Source organism: Bubalus bubalis, chromosome 9 (assembly GCF_019923935.1).
Source record: "Bubalus bubalis isolate 160015118507 breed Murrah chromosome 9, NDDB_SH_1, whole genome shotgun sequence".
NCBI classification, from domain to species: domain Eukaryota; kingdom Metazoa; phylum Chordata; class Mammalia; order Artiodactyla; family Bovidae; genus Bubalus; species Bubalus bubalis.
The window spans coordinates 107,383,976-107,404,315 of record NC_059165.1 but is presented as its reverse complement, the minus strand read 5'-3'; the positions used below and the strand labels follow the sequence as shown (position 1 = coordinate 107,404,315).

General features: G+C 54.8%; 1 protein-coding gene across 12 annotated transcripts in view; it reads right to left on the bottom strand.

The window, feature by feature from the left end:
* Positions 1-2,053, bottom strand: part of OBSCN (obscurin, cytoskeletal calmodulin and titin-interacting RhoGEF) — a 231,037-nt gene extending 228,984 nt beyond the window's left edge. For all 12 annotated transcript variants that reach the window (XM_045166786.1, XM_045166791.1, XM_045166796.1 and 9 more), the window contains exon 1: positions 1,920-2,053. The gene's annotated coding sequence lies outside the window, so the exon portion shown is untranslated. The remainder of the gene's footprint in view (positions 1-1,919) is intronic.
* Between the last annotated feature and the right edge of the window lie 18,287 nt (positions 2,054-20,340).

Genomic DNA, 20,340 nt, shown 5'->3' with positions numbered 1-20,340 from the left:
GCTGCCTGTATAACTGACTGACACAGACCTGCTGAGTCTGCTGAACGCTGCCATCACCCACACTGAAATGGTTCCTCCAGGCCTGTTGCTATTCAATGGCTAGATGTCTGCTTCATCAACTGACTTGTGACGCCCAGGTGGAAGGAGACCTTCTGGCCCTGGTCTCACAGCTGTACTCCTCAGCATCTCTCTTCCCTACCTGCTGCACTACCAGACTCTAGGGGCAGCCTTTGGCCTCCAGGCACACTTTTGAGCTTGCATTCAGCTTCTTCCAATCCTTGTACCACATCATCTCCATCCGGGCCTGGCCACCTCACAGCTCAGCGTGGCACTGGCCCCCGCCTCAGCCTGTACCTCCCTGAGTGCTGGCTGCTCCCTGGAAACACCACTGAGGACTCCAGGGACAGGGAGGGATACACAGTCAGAGGTTCTGCCCAGGAGAGGTCTTCCAAGTCCTGGAGTCATGACAGAGCTGTGCTCTAGACCCTGGCAGTCTCAGATCCACCATGAAAATCCTTTGTGATTAGTGGCTGCACATGGACCCTCGATGGGCACAGGTGGTCCAGGTACTCCAAGCCCTCCTAGGTGTGATGGGAAGCAGTCTCAGTGCCCCTGATGGGCAGATGGTCCTAGGGCCTGTGTTCAGAGGTAAGGACACATCAGGGACAAGGCAGAGACCCTCCTGAAAGCCAGGATGGGGCAGAGCTGGACTTGGAGAATCTGCCAAGAGACCTCAACGGCTTCGAGAAAAAGCCAGGGCCCAGACTTACCAAGGTCCACATCTAACCTTCCAAGGACACTTCCAACACTTTCCAGGTCTGCTCTGCCTCATTTCCTCATCTTTACAAAGAAGACATGGGTTTTTAATTTCCTCCTTATTTTTTATATTACAAACCTGTGTTCTTCCAATATATATATATAGACACATATATACATACATATGTTTTGTGGGCAGTTTCTTTACCCAAATCCAGGAGTAACTACCCCTACTCCCAAGCATTCTCAGAAGAAATGAAGTGAGAGAGCTTGGCCTTGCAAGTGCAACATGGGAGCAGCCAGAACTGCTCCCTACAAACCAAGCCTAGGAGGCCGTGCACTCACCACAGACACACGATCAGGAGTCTGGAGTCCTCACCCACTCAGCACAGACGGGTGCCCTCACCCTGCACAGTGCCTGAGGTGGCCACCAAGCAGTGCCGTGTGTCTACGTCCTCCCGGGAGAAGTGCTGGCAGGAGCGACCGAGCTCCACGCCATCCTTGTACCCGGGAACGTGCTCATGGGCATCTGAGGTCTCGAGTTCCAAGTGGGCTGGCCTCCCCGCCATGGCACCCACAGCCGTGTCCTTGTGCAAGGAGGGTGTGAGGCCTACAAGGGCACACAGGCAGCTCAGGGAGCTGAAAGAGCCCTCAGCACACACGTGCCCATGCAGCTAGTAAACGAAGGTGCTCCTGCTTCAGAATCACGGCAGACAGCAGCCCTCGCCCAGACCTGGAGACCGAGCAGCCCCGTGGCTGACTTTCAACCACCAAGTGCCGCCCTCCCCTGCTGAGCAGAGGTCCTGCCCCCACCCTCCCACGAGGGTGGGCCAGGCTCCTGGCTCCCCACCCTACCCTCAGGGGTGACCTGACAGCCTAGCCTACTCAGGAGGTCAGCAGAGCTGCCCAGACCTCTGCCCTCTGCACGTACTCACCCAACACCATCCCATCTCCCGCTGTCGCCACGGGGTGAGCCGAGCACCCCCCAACACACCTCTGACCTCCCACAGGGTAACCCGAGCCCATCTGACCCCCCTCCCCACAGGCTTGGCAGAGCTGCTCCCCCCACCCTTCCCCACGGGGACCGAAGACAGCGGCTCCTGCCACTCAGGGCTTATCCAGAGTTGAGAGGAGAGAGGGACACACACACACACTCGTGTCACCTTGCACCAGCAGCTGGTAGGCGATGCGGCCCCCGCGGCTGACGCACTCATACAGGCCCGCGTCTTCTCACTTCACGTCCCGCACGAGCAGTGCCCGCTGCCCAGCTGAAGCCTGCACCTCATACTTGGGGCCGGGAGACAGCGTGTGTCCATCCTTGAGCCACGTCACGGCTGCCGCCTGGTCCGACAGCTCAGCCAGGAGCTGGGCCTCCTCGTGCAGCCGGGCCAGTACCTCCCGAGCGGCCACTGCTGGTGCCGGACACTTGGCCGTCAGCTCCAGGGGCGCTGGAAGTCACAGACAGGTGACAAAGCGGGGGTAAGTGAAGAGGGCGGCGAGAGGAGGGGAGTGATCAGAGGAGGAGGGTGGGAAGTGGGATGAAGGCGTGGACAGCAGGGTATGGATGCGAGGAAGGGGGTAGGGGGTAGAAAGAAACAGCGGACAGAGGAGGAAGAGCCGGATATCATGCAACAGACTCCGAGAGGCAAGAAAATAAGACACAGGACAAGAAGTGGAGGAGGAGAAGGAATCAGCAAGAAGGGAGGAGGGGGGAGGGGAGGCAAGTGGCGGGGCACAGACACAGAACTGAAGCTTGGCGCCGTCGGACTCTTTAGACCCTCCTCCACTCACACCCAGTGGCCTTGCACGGCCTTGCACGCCCCACCACCTGGCCCCATGTTATCCAGCTGCTCTGAGAGCCACAACAGATCTCCCAGGATCCCTGCGACCGTCCCACCCCTATCCCTCAGGAAACATGGCCTGGAGAAGCCCTGGGGTCACAAGACAGGGTCCCTACCTCGGACCTCCATGCGGATGCTGCTCTCGATGCCATTGGCCACGAACTTGAGCTCCGCCCCGTGCAGGCTGACAGGCACCGAGCGGATGGTGAGAGTGTGGCGGGTGCCATCCCGCCGTATCACATACACGCTGCTGGCCTTCAGGACCCGCCCGTCCAGGAACCACTCCCCTGATGAGGCCGTAGTGAGGTCCACAGAGAAGGTCACCTCGCCGCCTTCCACTGCCTCCACTGCCTTCAGAGGTGTTTTCACAGCCAGCTGGGGAGCTGTGGAGTGAGGGCTTCAGGAAATAGTTGGGCCCCTCCCCTCATCTCCTCCAATGCCTAGCCCCAAATAACCCCTCCTCTAGGAAGTCCACTGGGCAAGCACGTGGAGACCCTGAGTGAAAGCCAGACCCAGGGTGGAGTGAGAACAAGTTGGAGCTACGCAAGATCCCCTTCAGCTCCCACAGACCCAGTAGGTAGCCCAGTGCCCTGGGGTTGGTGGGCACAGACAGTTCCTGGGGGCTTGAGTGCTGTGTTGGGGTCACCTGGCCTTCCCACCAAAGACTCTTCAAGAGCATCAGGATCCTGGGCCCACCCCCTACCACATAGAAGATGCAGGAGCCATGCTGGCCTCTCCAGCACTGGGCTACACTCTAGGTCTGGGCGATTCAGAGGCAGATGGCCCCACAGACTGCTGTCAGGGTGCCGTGGAGACGAGAGCCTTCGGCACTTACCCAGATGTACAGTTCCTGGGAACTCGAGGTAGGGGCTCTGGCCAAAGCTGTTCACAGCTGACACCCTGAACTGGAACTCCCCCTCCTCAGCCACGCCAGCCACAGTCAGCTCAGGCGTGGTCACCCACTCATCTTCATGGCACCGGCTCCAGGTGTAGGCGCCCAGCCTCTTCTTCTCCACCAGGTAGCCCTCGATGGCAGCAGGGCGGTCCCCAGCGGGTGGCGGGGACCAGCCAAGAGTCACGGAGCTCTCTGTCTGGGCCTTCACCACAGGGGCTTCAGGAGCATGCAGGGGCGGCCTCCTGGGGGCTGAGCAGAACATGGGCCCATGTCACCAACTGGGAACCCCCTCCCCAAGCCTGGGTCCAATATCACAGGAGGGAGAAGTTCTTGTGACAGAATTCCCAGCCCTCCGTGGGGGGGGGGTACTGCCCTGGTGGTCTGGAATGGCCACAGCCCGAGGGGCCTGCCAGCCCAAGAGTGTGCTGTGGGCCCAGCACCCCGGTCTCAGCTCTGTGGCCATTTCTGTGTCTGCAGTGGAAAAAGCACCCGGGCCTCAGAGGCCACACTTGGCCCAGGGCCACCACAAGCTGTCCATGGGGCCTGGAAAGGGACTCCTTCCAGTTCTCAGCCTTGACCCCCTCTGTGCACTGGGATCTTGGGCTGGATGATGGTTAAGGCAAGGCACAAGGACCCTTCCTAGGGTGCTGAGACCCGCACACCCCTGACCCCAGCAAAGGGATGACCCTGTGCCAGCTGGTCTCAGCACCAAAGGCCAAGAAAGAGGACACATGCAATGTTCCCCTACACGCTGTGCTTCTAGAACCACCTGCACTGTTTAAGTTGGTTCACAGGTCGGGGGGGCCACTAGGACTCCCACTTTGCGGACGCCTAGTATGACCATCGCGGAGAGGGTGTCGGACAAATCACACCCCCCACAGAACCAGATCTACAACCTAGGCAGTCTACAACGCACGGTGCTCCCCACAGCAGGTGAAAAGTCAGAGCAGAACCCAGCGCACGGTGGGCAGGGACAGGGCCCCCTCCGTCCAACAGGGGCTCTCACGGCCCTTACCTGACACACAAAACTGGGTAGACGTCCGGCAGTCCCCAGCCACAAAGGCCACCTCACCCACATCCTCCAGGCTGCACTGGGAGATGGTCAGCGTGTGGCAAGTGCCCTCCGCAGTGATGGCCACCCGGCCCCCAGCCACCACCGCCTTCCGGTTCCACAGCCACTGAACGGGGCCCTCGGGCTTGGCCAGCTCCACACAGAACATGGCGGTGTCTCCCACTCGTACAGCTGTCTTCCTCGGGAGCTTCCGAAGGAGGTTGCCTGGGGTGAGCAGAGGAGCAGTGAGTGAGGGGGAAGGGGGTAGAGCTGGTTAGAGAGACCCCCATAGGGCTGCCCCACCCACACACACCTCCTTCCTGCCCCTGCACCCAGAGCTCCCACTCCACCCCTCCCTGACCCACCCCTTGTCCTGGGATCCTGCCTGCCCCGCCACCCAGGACCTCCGTCACTTGCCCAGTTCCTGGGAGCCCCATACCCTGCCCAGTCTCTTGGCCCGCTGCCCACTCACCTCGCACTGCCAGCTCAGCCACCGTGCGACTGCCCTCTGCCGTCTCACAGATGTACACGGCGTCGTCATCGGAAGAGACGTTGAGCACCGTCAGCCGGCGCTCAGCGCCCGCCTCCTCAATGAGGTACTTCTCGCTGGCCCACAGCCGCGTTTCCTCCTTATACCAGGCAGACTCCATGGCTGGCACCGGTACTTCACACTGGAACGTGGCTGATGCCTTCTCCGGCACCTCCAGGTCCTGCAGGCGCTTTCTGAAGGGCACTGTGGGCTCTGCAGAAGAAGGGCTCAGATGAGCGGGACGGGGAGAGGGAAGAGGGACAGGTTGGAGGGGTGCCAGAGGCTGGGGGAAGAGGGGGCAGTGCAGAGGGGCAGGGAGGCGGGTGAAAGAAAGGAAGGAGACAGGGAAAGGTAGGTATAAGGCTGGGGTGGGGGCAGGGAGCAAGGGTAGGGTTTGGAGGGTGGGTAAGAGGGCAGAGGAGCTTCAGGGAGCGGGGACAGAGGGAGGTAGGGGGAAAGGAGAGGAAGGAGAACAGTGGAGAGGGACTTAAAGGAAAGAGTCCCTTCCCCCAAGAATCAGGGAGAAGTCTGGATGAAAAAAGGAGAAATGCCGCAGGTGAAATCATAGCAAGCAGCATGGCTGGGCAGCCCCCTAAGCTGGTGGTCCCGGACAGCCGAGAGAGGCTGGATGACACAGCAGAGAGGCCACTGGACAAGTACTGGCCTGAAAAACTGCTCAACCCCAGCGCACTTCCCTGAAAAAAAAAAAAAAAAAAAAACGAGGAAGCAGACACACGCACACAAAGGTTGAAGTGCCCTGCTGGAGATCCCACAGCTGGCAAAAAGTGGAGACGGGACTCCGACCACATCGAGGCTGGTCTTAGGAAACAAGAAGGAACAAGTTCTGATGGTGTTGTCCACAGCTGCCCCATGCGCTGGGGACAGGACCTGCAAGCTGACCCAGAATCAGGTTCAGGCTGCACCCTGGTGCAGTCCCAGCCTGAGGCCTCTGTCAGCACGAGGTCTGTCCTTGATCCTGCCTCCCTCCGGCTCAGCTGGGGAGACTCCCCACCTAGCATCCTGTAGGAGATGGGGAGAGCCTGGGTCACCCTCAGCCTGGACAGGGCAGGCTCCGCCACTGGGCAACCACCTCCTGAGGGAGGGGGTGTTAGTGATAAGCACTTGGTTGTACACACGTGTTACTTTAACAAAGACAATGAAACCCCACAGCAAGAGCCGCCAAGACCTCGAGCCACGGATTTCTCTACACGATAGGGAAATGGCAGCAGCAGCCGCCGCTAAAAGGAAGGGATGGGCGGCCTGGGGAGGAACCTCCGCCTGTGCTCACTGCGCACAGCGACTTCATGCCAGCCACCAGGAGCTCACCTCTCACGACGACCAGCACCGAGCTGTAGGTCTGGCCCACAAGGTTGGACGCCGTGCAGGTGTAGAGGCCACAGTCTGACTGCTTGCAGAAGAGGATCTTCAGCACGAAGTTCTCCTGCTCGTCCTCATACACCACGTGCCGCCGGCCCTCCACCACCAGCTGTCCATCCTTCTTCCACACGATCTCAGGCTTGGGCTCGCCCGTCACGAAGCAGCTGAGGCGGGCGTGTTTGCCCTCTGTCACCGTGCAGGTGCGCGTGCCGGCGCTCGGCGGCGAGGCCGGGGCGCCCCCGGCGCGCATGGCCTCGCGCCGCCGCTGCAGGTGCGCCAGGAGCATGGCGGTGGAGGCCCCCGGTGGGTTGGCTGCCTCCGCCTCCGCGTCCACCGTAAGCCCGGCGGCGGCGCTGGCGGCGCCCAGCGGGTTCTCCGCGTGCACCGTATAGGTGCCGCTGTCTCTCGGCTGTGCAGCCCGGATGCGCAGAGCGCTCGCCTCGCCGCTCTCTTCCACTCGCACTCGGGGGGCGTCCAACGCACCCAGGCGCCGGCCGTCCTTGGCCCAGCTCACCGACATGGGCGGCGAACCGCGCACGCGGCAGCGGAAGGTGGCCTCGGCGCCCTCGCGCACCCGGATGGAGGTGGGCCGCAGCAGGAAGTGAGGCGCCTGCTCTGCGCAGGCGGCGTCGGCGTCCACCTGCAGGCCGACCGCCGCGAAGGCCTCACCGATGGCGTTGCGCGCACGGCACACGTACTGCCCACTGTCGCCCAGCGCCAGGTCCAGGATGGTCAGGCGGTACAGGTCGCCGTCCTGGGCCAGGCGGAAGCGACCACCCGCCTCCACCAGCTGCCGGTCTTTCTCCCAGCTCACTTGCGGCGTGGGGTTGCCCACGATCTGGCAGCTCAGCGTGGCATCTTTGCCCACCGATACCACGAAGGCCTTGGGCCGGGTTAGGAAGCGGGGTGCACCGCTGAACGAGGAGTGATCCATGGTGGGGGGAAGAGGCGGGAGAACCTGTGAGTGGGGTGGGGGAGGGCATGGTGAGGATGAGTCCCTGGTGTGCTCAGAGCCCCGCTTGGCTACTGCGCCTGTGTCCCCCCTGGCTACTTCACCGGCCCGGTGCCGCCTGGAAAATTCAGCTTAATACAGGGTGAACGTCTCCCCATTCTGCTCCCATCTCCTCCCACACACCCCGTCCCTGCAGGTGGCATCACCAGCTGGTATGGTGGTCCAGAAGTGCCCGTTTGCCTCTTTCTGGGCTCCAAGGTTTGGCCCCACCTCCACCCCCAAAATGGGCTCTTTTTAATTGGCTGGAGCATCTCCTCCCTCTTGTCCTAGCTCCAGGCCTGCTGCACCAACTCAAGATCCAGCTGAGCACCTATCCCCAGACACTACACCAGCAGCAAGCCTGCCCTCCTCCCTGTGCGGCCTCTGCCATGCTGTATGTCACCACGAGGACCTTCCCCGTCCCTCCTGGCCACTCCAGCTTCCATCGGGTGTCCTGTCTCCCCACACACTGGTGCTTCCTGGGGCCTGAAACTCCAATCTACCTAGTGTCTCCCAGTCACAGAGAGGCAACTCGCTGCACCCTGGCAGGCCCTGGCCGTGGAGGCTCATGAGGTGCCCACTGCTGGCCTGTCCTAAGGCACACCAGAGGTGTTCTGTACTCCAGCAGGCTCTCCTCTGAGCCCCCTGCTTGGCCTGCCCCCTTTGCTCCCCATTCTCTCCACTGGCTTTCCCCACTCAAGCACTGGGCCGCCCTGCAGGCTGTCCAGCCCTCCTCACTGAACACTGCCCAACAGAGAGTGCAGGACACAGGGCCTGTCCCTCCTGCCACTGTCCTGCGTCACATCTCACCCCTCCTGGGGTCCCGCCACACATCCCCTCGACCCCTGAAGGGGGGTGCTCATCAATGAGGAAAGAATGGAAATTCTACAGCTGGAGCCAGCACATAGGGCTACCCACGAGCTCTTGCTATGAGTGCCTGCCTCCTTTCATCAGAAGTCGAAATGGGGAAGGTCACGGGTGTGTCTGTGGAGGACAATGGAGAATGCTGCAAGAGTCCAGGAAGGCTGAGAATGGGTGGGCCAGCTAGCCAGGTCCACCCAGAGGGCTGTGGGGGGACTGTAGCCCAGCCACTTCAGGTCTTGGCTGAGGCTCCATTGGCTGTGGCTCTGCCAACTGGACACCTTGCAGGGGTGGGTTTGGCACCAGCAATGCCAAACACCTCTGACTGACTCTGGCGTCTGCCAGCTCCAGGCTGGATCCCGCTGGCCCCCAGCACCAGTGGGTGAGGTGAAACTGGGCCTTGCCTACACAGGGGCTTCTGTAAGAAAGAGAGCCAGCACAGATGGGCCCATGGGCCCTGGGCTGTCCCCAAGTGGGTTAACTCTCTTCACCCCGGGGGCTGGGCCTTCAGCATGGGGCTGCCCACCGTAGGACAAACAGGGCAAGGTCCCCAGGCCCTCTAGCTCCCCATCCTGTGATTCCCGACCTAATCCGCTTAATCCCCCTCAAGGAGATGAGCTGGGACCAGCCTGCTGACTCACCATGCAGTCAGCACCTCTGCCCTGCCCACTTCCCCCCCTTCATTTGCTCCCCCATGGCCTGGCTGGGCTCTTGGCCTGAGAAGGACCTGGGCGGGTGGCCACCCGCCTCCATAGACAACCTCCTGGGCCTCAGCGTCCCTCTGTGGAAGAATTACTTTGACACCAGTTCCCCAGGGGCCTGAGTTCCAATCTCTTCCCAACACACCACTGCCTCCTGAATTATACAGTCAACCTGTGGGTTCCCCAAGGCAGGATATGGCACCCTGCCCCTACTACACCCAGAGCAGGTGTGGGAGGGAAGACACCTGCTCTGAGCTCATGAACAAGTCAATGCAGGGTCAGGGGGCCAGTTCCACAGCTGGCAGCCCCTTGGACCCTAGAAAAGAAGGATAAGGAAATCTCATCTCTGCACATACTTAGGGGGAGCCAGCTCTCAGCAGGTGCTCAAGAGTGGGCAGAGACTCCAAGATCCTCTAAAGCCATGGAGATGAATCCTCTGTCCAGGGCCTGCATGCCCCTCTCCCAATGCAGCAGAATCATGGAGGTCTAAAACAAGACCCCCCCTTGACACCCCCACACCAGGTAGGCACCCTCACTGGGCAGCAGGGCCAAGGTAGCCCGAGGTATGCCAGAGGACCCTGGAGCCACCCTGCTTCAAGCTGAGTGTGGGGTGGGGACCACCGAAGGCCCCTCTGGGCCCAGATTCATCCACAATCTCCTCCTCCTCCCCCTGCCATGTTGGGAGCTGGGGCCATGGGAGCTGCAGCCACAGGGCAGAATCAGGAATTTCAAGAGGAGAGACCAAGCCAGGACCTGAACCCCAGCATCTTAGGGAAGCCCCTTCCTCCCTCTGATGCCCACCTGTGGACCCTGCTCGGGCTCCTCAGTCCCTTGGGGCCCCCATCTTGGCACTGCCAGGCTCCTCCCCCTGAGGCCAAGACCCTCCCCCCTTGCAAGCCTACCAGGGAGCCTGCGGCTGACTCATGTCACCCCTACAGCCCCTTGCTTTTCCAGAACTTGGCCACTCTTGGGTCCTGGTGGGACTTGGGCCATTTTCCAGATGAGCCCAGGGTGAGAAGTGGTTTGCAGCCACACAGAAGAACCTTGGCCGGCCTCCTCCCAGAGGCCCTGTCTCCCTCGCTTTCCTCTCCCCGCTGTGTTGCCCCCACACCCTTCCAGAAAAGACTTCAAAGGGCAGCTCCTGCAGTCTGTGCTTTCCCCCTAGACCTCTGGGCCTTCCAGCTTCCCAAACTCCAGGGGAAATTCTTTCCTGGAGTCAGGTGTCACTGCCCCTCTGGCTGTCCCCTCCGCTGAGCCAACAGGCCCAAAATAGCCCCAGCTGTCAGCGGGCATCCATCTCAACAGAGCTGGGGGCAGGGCCAGCCGGACCCTCAGGGCACTACGCAGAGGGGAGGTGGGTGCTTCGGACGCCCCCCACCTGCCCCAGCTGCTGCCTCCCCACATGTGGGTCTGGCTCCATCCTGCAAGGCACCAGGGGCTGCAATCCACAGCCCCAACCCCAGGAGCAGCACAGCCTGGCTGAAATTCTACCCCAGGTCCCTCCATCCCCCAGAGCCGTGACCTTCAGCTCCGCCGTCCTCAGGGGCCCTGGCTGGCCCCCCACCCCTCCTGCGCTCTGCCTCCTCACCTGTCTCTCCCGGGGGCACGAGGCAGCACCCAGGCGAGGTGCTCAGATGGTGCGGCAGGGGCTGCTGGGCCTCACCTCCCTCCGGGGGCCCAGGACCGACAAGTTTCCCACCCAGCAGCCCGAATGCCTGCCGGTCCTCAAACTGGACAGGGGCAAAAGGACAGGCGGATCCTATCCACTGAAGAGGACTGGGCCCGCCCCCGCCCGCCCCCAGCCCGCCCAGCCCAGCCCAGCTCCAAAATAGCCTGGGAGTCACTGCCCCAGATTGGGTCTCACCCCTGGCCCCAGGGAGGCAGCGTGCAGAAGCTCAGGGCTGCTGGGGGAGGGGGGCCTGTGTGCCAGTGACGTGTGCCCCCCGCTCATGGGGACCCCTCAGACCAGCGTCCCGGAGCACAGGGAGGGGCGGAAAAAGGGGGATCCAGGACCACTCATAGGAGCACCCAGGACCACCACCCAGAGGGGAGCAGAGCCACCCCAAGATGACCACTCACCAGAGAATGCTGCAGCCTTTAGGTTGAGATGAGCAGCTGTGAGCCTAGCACAGGTGCCCAAGGTCAGCCCCCGCTCCACCCTAACCACACGTGACTGGGGTGGGTTCATTATCCCTGGTCCCTGCCGGCCACGCCTGGCCTGGCTGGGTGTCTGTGGCATCTTTACATGGGAGTGAGGATCCCTAACATCCCATCCCGTGACCTTCACTTCCCAGGGACCAGGAACCCAGCCCCGGCAGGTGGGCAGACAGGACAGCGGCAGGGGGTGTGGATGACACAAGCCACTTCACACCCCAGGATGCCTGCCCCCCATCCCCATGACCCCGGCACTGGGTCAAGGGTGAACAGGATGCTGGGCCCACCCAGGTGAGAAGGTGGGCTTCACTTAGCAGGGGTCTACTGGAGAGCCAGAGAAAGCAGTTTTGCTACCTTTAGGAGAATGAGAGGTTGGGAATCAGAGATCTGGTAGAAGTCCGGGGGCCTCTCCTGGGAAGAGGCTGACCCACCAGGGGAGGGCTGGGGTGCTGCTCTCTGTCCATCATCACAGACTAGGGGACTTAACATTTATTTTACGGTTCTAGATGCTACAAGTTCAACGTGAAGGTATTGGCAGATTCCATGTTCACTAACAGCCTTTCTTTCTGGTAAACAGATGGCACATTCTCTCTGTGTCCCAACTTGGCAGAGAGAGTTCTGATATCTCTGCTTCTCATACGGGCAATAATCCCACCGTGGGGACACACCGCTAACTTCATCTAACCCCAGTCGTCACACCCTCTGTCTTCCCAACTCTCATACTCTCCTGCCTGTGGTCCTCCACAGCTCACCCTCCTCCAGGCATTATGCTCTTGCCCAGCACCTGCAGCCTGGGGTCGGATCCATGCCCTTGCCCCGTCTACGCCCTCTGTACCCAGACCTGTGCCCCTCCCTACCTGTGGTCCTCCATGGCTCCCCCTCCTCCCCTTCTCTCCTCCTCCCTGTCCTGTGACCCACCTCCATGCCTCAGCTGCTCTGAGGACCAGCCTGACTCCACACTGCCTGCAGACAAGTCCCTGGTTACCAGCTACAATCAACAGATCCATACACCGCTGTGCACTTGAAAGATGCCTTCTCTCCTGGGTATTCTCCATCTCTGCAGGGAAGATGCCTAGCACTCAAGCAATGTATTTTTCAACAATCCACACACTTGTTGCACCCCGTGAAACCCGCGTCGCTCACCCTCATCATCTTTGGCAGAGAGAATGGATAACTGTCACCCACCAGGACCTCTTTGACTACAAATCATCTACCTATCAATCTGGAGAGACCATATGCCTCAAGGGTCCTGGACCCTGTCTTCTTCAGCTAGCCTGAGACTCTTGTACCAACGTTCCCATGAGCAGAGGAATAAATGCGAAACCAAGTGGGCCCCCGGGTGTCTCCAGTGTTACCACGTACAAGTCTTGTGCGATGATGTCAAAAGTCTGTGCTTTCAGTACAGCTGTGAAGATGGAAGTCGTATATTCTGGGGAGAAAAAGGGTTTTATTTCCCTTCTGAACATTTTAAAGGGAAAACATTTATGATGTTTGATCAGCTTATGAATAACACAGACAAAGGAAATGCAAACTCTCATCATATGGAAAACAAACACACATAATAACACTTCTTAGTGTTTCGTATCAAGAGTTTATTGGATCTTCCCCCCCAAAAAAATTTTTTTTTAATTTTACAGCAGAAACCTGAGGCTCAGGGAAGCTAGAATACTTTGTTTAGGTTTATACAACTGACCGTGCTTAACCAAGTTTCTCCTGAGAATAAACGACAAAGTCTGTAAAACCAGGGAGATGTAACAGCTCGATGCATTACCACAGCCTGCATAACATCCTGGAACAAAAAGGGGACGTTAACGGGAAAGCTGGTGAAATCCAAATAAAGTCTGAAGTTTGGCTTTGAAAACATATGTAAATGGTTAAAAATTCCCTGGTGGAGAGGTGGATGGGGGGTGGGGAGGATGCAAAGGCCGAAGGTTTGAGGACAGATGACCAAAGTTCTGCATGTATTTAGGTAGATAAAGATAAGATAAAGTGAAGTCGCTCAGTCGTGTTCGACTCTTTGCGACCCCATGGGCAGTAGCCTGCACCAGGCTCCTCCGTCCATGGGATTTTCTAGGCAAGAGTACTGGAGTGGGGTGCTATTTCCTTCTCCAGGGAATCTTCCTGACCCAGGGATCGAACCTAGGTCTCCCAGATTGTAGACAGACGCTTTACCATCTGAGCCACCAGGGAAGATAAGGGTTTTCAAATCATACTATTGCTTTTAACAGGGACTTCTTTGGTGGCTCAGTGGTAAAGAACCCACCTGCCAATGCAGGAGATGCAGGTTCGATTCCTGGGTCGGGAAGATGCCCTGGAGAAGGAAATGGCAACCTACTCCACTATTCTTGCCTGGAAAACTCCACGGACAGAGGAGCCTAGCAGATGAGTCTATGGGGCTGCAAAAGAGTCGGACACAACTGAGTGGCTGTAAACAACAACAATTGCTTTTATTTTATTTTATTTTTTTTTTTAACAATTGCTTTTAATGGAGAAACTTTGGGAAGAACCTAAATGCCCACCTATATTAAAATAAAGAAATGACCGTGTCATTGGGCAGTGAAGCTACACATCAGTTTAAAAAGTGAACTGGAATTGAATCCACAATGTCAGTAAATAAAGTAGGTAATCAAATGGAAAAAAATCAATCAAAAGTTGGGGGCTCCCACTTCCTTGAGTCTCTGCTGGTTCCTGGTGTGCCCACCACCTCCCTTTGGCCACAAGAGGCTAAACCTACAGCTGGAAGCTAAGGGAAGCGGAGGAGGGGCAGGAGGTGAGTCAGAAAGGAGCTGAGGCCAGAACTAAGCAGGGAAGAAGAATGTGTGAGAATGACAAGGGAAGGAGACTCTGCCAGGCAGGACAGCCTAGGTGAGGACGGCAGGACCTGCAGAGACCTCCTGGGGCCTTCATCTGCCCACAGGGCCTTTGTGACTCCAAGCTCAGAAATGCAGACCCTGGAAACAGCTCCAGGATGTCCTCCGCATGGCAAGGCCAGAAGGGGGCCCAGGATGAGAGGCCAGGAGGAAGAAAGGGCCCCAGGGGAGACCCTGGGCTGACTGCTGACCACCAGCTACGCAGGAGCAGGAGAGGTGAGTGGCCTGGCCTGGCTCTGCACAGGGGATGGCTTTGCTCCTCAGGTGGAAGCAGGAGGCACCAAGAAGAGTGAGCAGGCTCTGGGCATTCTGGGCTGGACAGGCCTCTGGGAGAAGGCATCCATGGGCCCCTGGGTCCAAGGAGAGCTGGCACTCTGAGAGACCAAGCCAGAGCCTCAGGGACACTCACAACCAAAGGAGGGAGACCACAGGGGTGAGGGGCCTATCAGCACCCTGTTTGTCTTCCCACCCATGTGGTGAATGATCTCTTTGTAGATCTGAGTGTACTCGCCACGCCAAAGCTGGAACGGTCCTGGTCCCTATCTGGGGACCTTGCCCCAGGATACATGCCAGTCGCCCCCAGGCCTGAGCTCAGCATCTCTCCCAGGAACACACTGAGCCCCAAGACAGGGGACTGCTTTCCCCAGTCCGAGAACCTGAGCTCCCCAGGGGCGGGCCCACCGCAAGGCAGTTTCAAAACTCAAGAGACAAGTGCTTCTGAAAGAAGGTTATTATAAAATCACACCATGTCCAGTATAAGAAAGCGGGAGCCCATACTTGGTTTCGAGAAAACACACAAGAAACCACAGTTACTTGGAAAATGAAGCACCTGATGACCTCAGCAACAGCCCAAAAGGGCTGTCTCAGTGACTGATACCCTCCAAAGATGTTACAAGAATTGATAGCAGAGAAAAAAAAATAAAGTGGTTCATAACATCATTCACGGTCAGTGTAGGTAAGACTGCTTTTAAGAGAAGCCTTGAAAATCACCAGGGAGTAAATACCTGCCCATGGCAGGAATGGAGCCCACCACCACCCAAGTTCTAAGGTTGGAAACCACCAAAGGACTGAAGAAAACTCCCGGTAAACTGATAACTGTGGTTATCATTAGAAGTGGGGGTGTTTTAACTGGACGTACTTGTATAAGATTTAAAATTTGAACACTAAGCATGTTTTCCTTTGCAGGGGAAAGAAGTGAAAGACAAGACTCCCCTGGCAGTAGTGATTAGGACTCCACATTTCCACTGCAGGGAGCACGGGTTCAATCCTTGGTCAGGGAACTAGGATCCTCCATGCTGCATGGCATGGCCAAAGAAAAAGAAGTGAAAGACAAATAGTTCCAGGAAACTGAGTGGCTGTGAGAGTTTCCTGAGTCTCCTCACTCCTCATCACAAGTGTGCAGGAGAAGTGATGGCTTGAGTTTATTTTTTTAATTTTGAAGATGTTTATTTAATTGTGAATTTTTTTTAATTATTTATTTTGTGGAGGCTAATTACTTTACAATATTGTATTGGTTTTGCCATACATTGACATGAATTCGCCATGGGTGTACATGCGTTCCCCATCCTGAAGCCCCCTCCCACCTTCTTCCCCATCCCATCCCTCTGCGTCATCCCAGTGCACCAGCCCTGAGCACCCTGTCTCATGCATCGAACCTGGACTGGCGATCTGCTTCACATGTGATAATTTATATGTTTCAATGCCATTCTCCCAAATCATCCCACCCTCACCCTCTCCCACAGAGTCCAAAAGACTGTTCTATAAAAATCTGTATCTCTTTTGCTGCCTCACATATAGGGTTATCGGTACCATCTTTCTAAATTCCATATATATGCGTTAGTATACTGTATTGGTGTTTTTCTTTCTGACTTACTTCACTCTGTATAACAGGCTCCAGTTTCATCCACCTCATTAGAACTGATTCAAATGTATTCTTTTTAATGGCTGAGTAATACTCCATTGTGTATATATGTACCACAGCTTTCTTATCCATTCATCTGCTGATGGACATCTAGGTTGCTTCCATGTCCTGGCTATTATAAACAGTGCTGCGATGAACATTGGGGTACACATGTCTCTTTCAATTCTTGTTTTCTCAGTGTGTATGCCCAGCAGAGGGATTGCTGGGTCATAAGGCAGTTCCATTCCAGTTTTTTAAGGAATCACCACACTGTTCTCCATAGTGGCTGTACTAGTTTGCATTCCCACCAACAGTGTAAGAGGGTTCCCTTTTCTCCACACCCTCTCCAGCATTTATTGCTTGTAGACTTTTGGATAGCAGCCATTCTGACTGGCGTGAAATGGTACCTCATTGTGGTTTTGATTTGCATTTCTCTGATAATGAGTGATGTTGAGCATCTTTCCATGTGTTTGTTAGCCATCTGTATGTCTTCTTTGGAGAAATGTCTGTTTAGTTCCTTGGCCTATTTTTTGATTGGGTCGTTTATTTTTCTGGTATTGAGCTGCATGAGCTGCTTGTATATTTTTGAGATTAATTCTTTGTCAGTTGCTTCATTTGCTATTAGTTTCTCCCATTCTGAAGGCTGTCTTTTCACCTTGCTTATAGTTCCCTTTGTTGTGCAAAAGCTTTTAAGTTTAATTAGGTCCCATTTGTTTATTTTTGCTTTTATTTCCAATATTCTGGGAGGTGAGTCATAGAGGATCCTGCTGTGACGTATGTCAGAGAGTGTTTTGCCTAGGTCTTCCTCTAGGAGTTTTATAGTTTCTGGCCTTACGTTTAGATCTTTAATCCATTGTGAGTTTATTTTTGTGTATGGTGTTAGAAAGTGTTCTAGTTTCGTTTTTATACAAGTCGTTGATCAGCTTTCCCAGCACCACTTGTTAAAGAGATTGTCTTTTCTCCATTGTATATTCTTGCCTCCTTTGCCGAAGATAAGGTGACCATAGGTGCGTGGATTTATCTCTGGGCTATTTTGTTCCATTGATCTATATTTCTGTCTTTGTGGATGGCTTGATTTTAAAATCCTACCAGCCTCCTGCCTAAGATAGTCTGGTGGCCTCATGAATTGACAAAGGGTGGCTCCTTCACCTGGAGGGGGGAGCTGACCTGTCCCTCCCATGGGAATCAGCTGTGCCCACTCCCATTCAAACAGGCGTGTGTTTGGGGAGAGCAACCTGGTGCCTTTCCTCATTGGCAGCCCAGGCAGGGAGACACTTAGAGATCCCTTTATTCCAGAAGGAATCTGAGAAAGCTCTGAGCTCACAGTGCAGACTTAATGGACTCACAAAGGGGGCTTGTTTCAGACCAAATGTTGATCCATTAATTAGGGGCAGCATGGCATGATACTGGGAGCTAAATCAGCTGCCATAGACTAACATTCATGTCCCCCCAAAATGCTGAAATCTAACCCCCAATGTGTTGGTATTAGGAGGTGAGGATTTGGGGTGATTAGGTCATGCAGATGGAGCTCTCAGGAATGGGATTAGTGTCCTTATGAGAGACCCTAGAGAGTGCCCTGGCCTCTTCCACCACAGAAGGACATAGTGAGAGGTTGAAAAATTAAGTGAAAGTGTTAGTCCATCAGTCGTGTCTGACTCCACAACCCCATGGACTGTAGTCTGCCAGGCTCCTCTGTCCGTGGAATCCTCCATTGTATGATAGCATTTAATCAGGATGTTAACAGAATTAGCGCTTGAAATACTAAATTACTTGAATTTAGCTTGAATGTTTAAATGGATACAAAGGATGGCTGTGGATGTGCAGGTAACATTATCAATAAGTGCAACTTCATGTTTTATTTTTTCACAGGTGTTAAATAAGTGTATCCTCAGTAAAAAGATAAGTTAGCTGCTCAGTCGTGTCCGACTCTTTGCGACCCCATGGCCTGTAGCCCGCCAGGCTCCTCTGTCCATGGAATTTTCCAGGCAAGAATACCAGAGTGGGTTGCCATTTCCTTCTCCAGGGGATCTTCCTGACCCAGGGGTTGAAGCCAGGCCTCCAGCATCGCAGGCAGCCTCTTTGCCATCTGAGCCCAAATCCTCAGTCAAGTTTTCTGTTCCTGTTACAATGGCCCTTCACATTTAGAAATAGATAGACGCAGGGGTGTTTTCCAACAACCACAACCACAACCAATTCTCCCATTCTTGGTGATATACGCTAGGTGTCCCTACAGTTTGACAGTACCTGATTTTTAGAGTTAGCCATCTGGATGCAGTAACATCGGATCTCACAGGTTAAGGGCTCAGTCCCACAAAACCACCCCCATTTCAAATGCCAATCCCAAGTCCAGAGCTACCCAAACTTCTGACCTACTGGCTATAATTCAGGGTTTCCACGCCCTGCTTCTCAGGTTCAGTCATTTGCTAGAATGGTTCACAGAACTCTGGAAACAGTTATGTGTATTTACTGGTTTGTTATATAATAAAGGAGATCAAAGGAGGCATGATCAATTATTAAAGCCACTTCCAGCCTTTCATTCTTCTCTGGAGAATGGGGTTGGGGTGGAGTTGAACATTTCAAGTTTCCAATCATGGCTTTCTAATCATGGCTTGAAACTTGAAATGTTCAACTCCACCCCAACACCATTCTCCAGAGAAGAATGAAAGGCTGGAAGTGGATTTAATAATTGATCACGGCTCCTTTGATTTTTCTGAAGACTAGTCTCCATCCCCAAACCATCCAAGAACCCACCCAGAGTCACCTCATCGAACAAAAGTGTTAGTCTGTCAGTCATGTCTGACTCTTTGTGACACCATGGACTGTTACCTGCCAGGCTCCTCCATCCATGGGATTCTCCAAGCAAGAATACTGGGGTGGGTAGCCATTTCATTCTCCAGGGGATCTTGCTGACACAGGGATCAAACCTGGGTCTCCCATGTTGCAGGCAGACTCTTTACATCAGAACAAAACACAACTTTAATGGATTAAAGTTGTTTAACCCATTAAAATCGTTTTATAAAATCATGAGGATATAAAAACTACAATTTTGAGCATGCAGATATGGCATTTCCAATACTACTACTGCTTCTGTAGTTGGTGCTTTAGTTTGGGTTGCTATAGCCAAATACCATAGATTGAGTGTCTTATAGACAACAGATATTTCTCAAAATTCTGAAGGCTGGAAGTCTGGGATCAAAGTGTTGGTATGGTGATGTCTGGTGAGAGCTTGCTTCCAGGTTTATAGGTTGCCAACCTCTCCCTGGTGGCTCAGACAGTAAAGAACCTGCCTGCAACGCAAGAGACCTGGGTTAGATCCCTGGGTCGGGAAGATCCCCTGGAGAAGGGAATGGCTACCCACTCCATCCAGTATTCTTGCCTGGAGAATTATAAATATCGAGCATTTAAATTAATTAGCTATTTTGTTTTGCAAAATACTAGTCACCTGCTAGGACTTCACTGGTCATTCATGGGTTAGGAATTCACCTTCTAATGCAGGAGACGGGGGTTTGATCCCTGGTCGGGCAACTAAGATGCCACATGTCTCAAGGCAACTAGCCCGAGCACCACAACCACAAAGCCCATGTGCTCTGGAGCCCGCGTGCCGCGACTAGAGAAGCCTGCATGCCGCGACTAGAGAGAAGCCCGCATGCCACGACTAGAGAAGCCTGCATGCTGCAGTGAAGACCCTGCGTGCCACAACTGAGACCCAACACAGCCCCATAAATATTTTAAAAATGCAAACATGGCTGCCATTCTCAAAACTTTTACTTTACACAATGAAATTATACAGATGACTCAAGTAATATATATATACTACTTATATATAATATCTTATAATTTAGTAATATATATATATAAAATTTCACCTGTAGAAATTACCTAGTGCAAAAAGGCTCTACACATCCCTGGGACCTCATGTCTCTGGAAGAATTCTTGTGCCCTTTAAAAGATTTTGTAAACAAGACTAAAGAACCATCAGATATTTTTACAAATAATGCTGGAAGGTGCATGGCATACACAGCTATGCTAAATGTCCAACTGTTAGACTGAGGTTCATAGTTCTCCAGAACAAGTCTACAAAGCCTTATGGGGCTTCACAGAGAGAAGGCTCTCTTGTCATCTCCCATTTCTTACCCCATGATATTCACAACAATGTGAAATAGTCAGGCAGCAGGGATTTTAAACCTCTTCCAACACCTGCAGGCCTGGGAACCACAGGTTTCATCAGTCTCAGCTCAGAAACAAGGTTGAAAGGGTCCACTTCTGAGACAGCAGCATAAGGAGCTCTATAGACCTCACAGCAAAACACATATAACTGATGAACACTAACAATACAAAAAGTATAAACCTCTGAAAATTGTCCTCAGTGTGCACAGCAAAAGAAGAGATGTCGATTTAAGAAAATCTGCTAAAA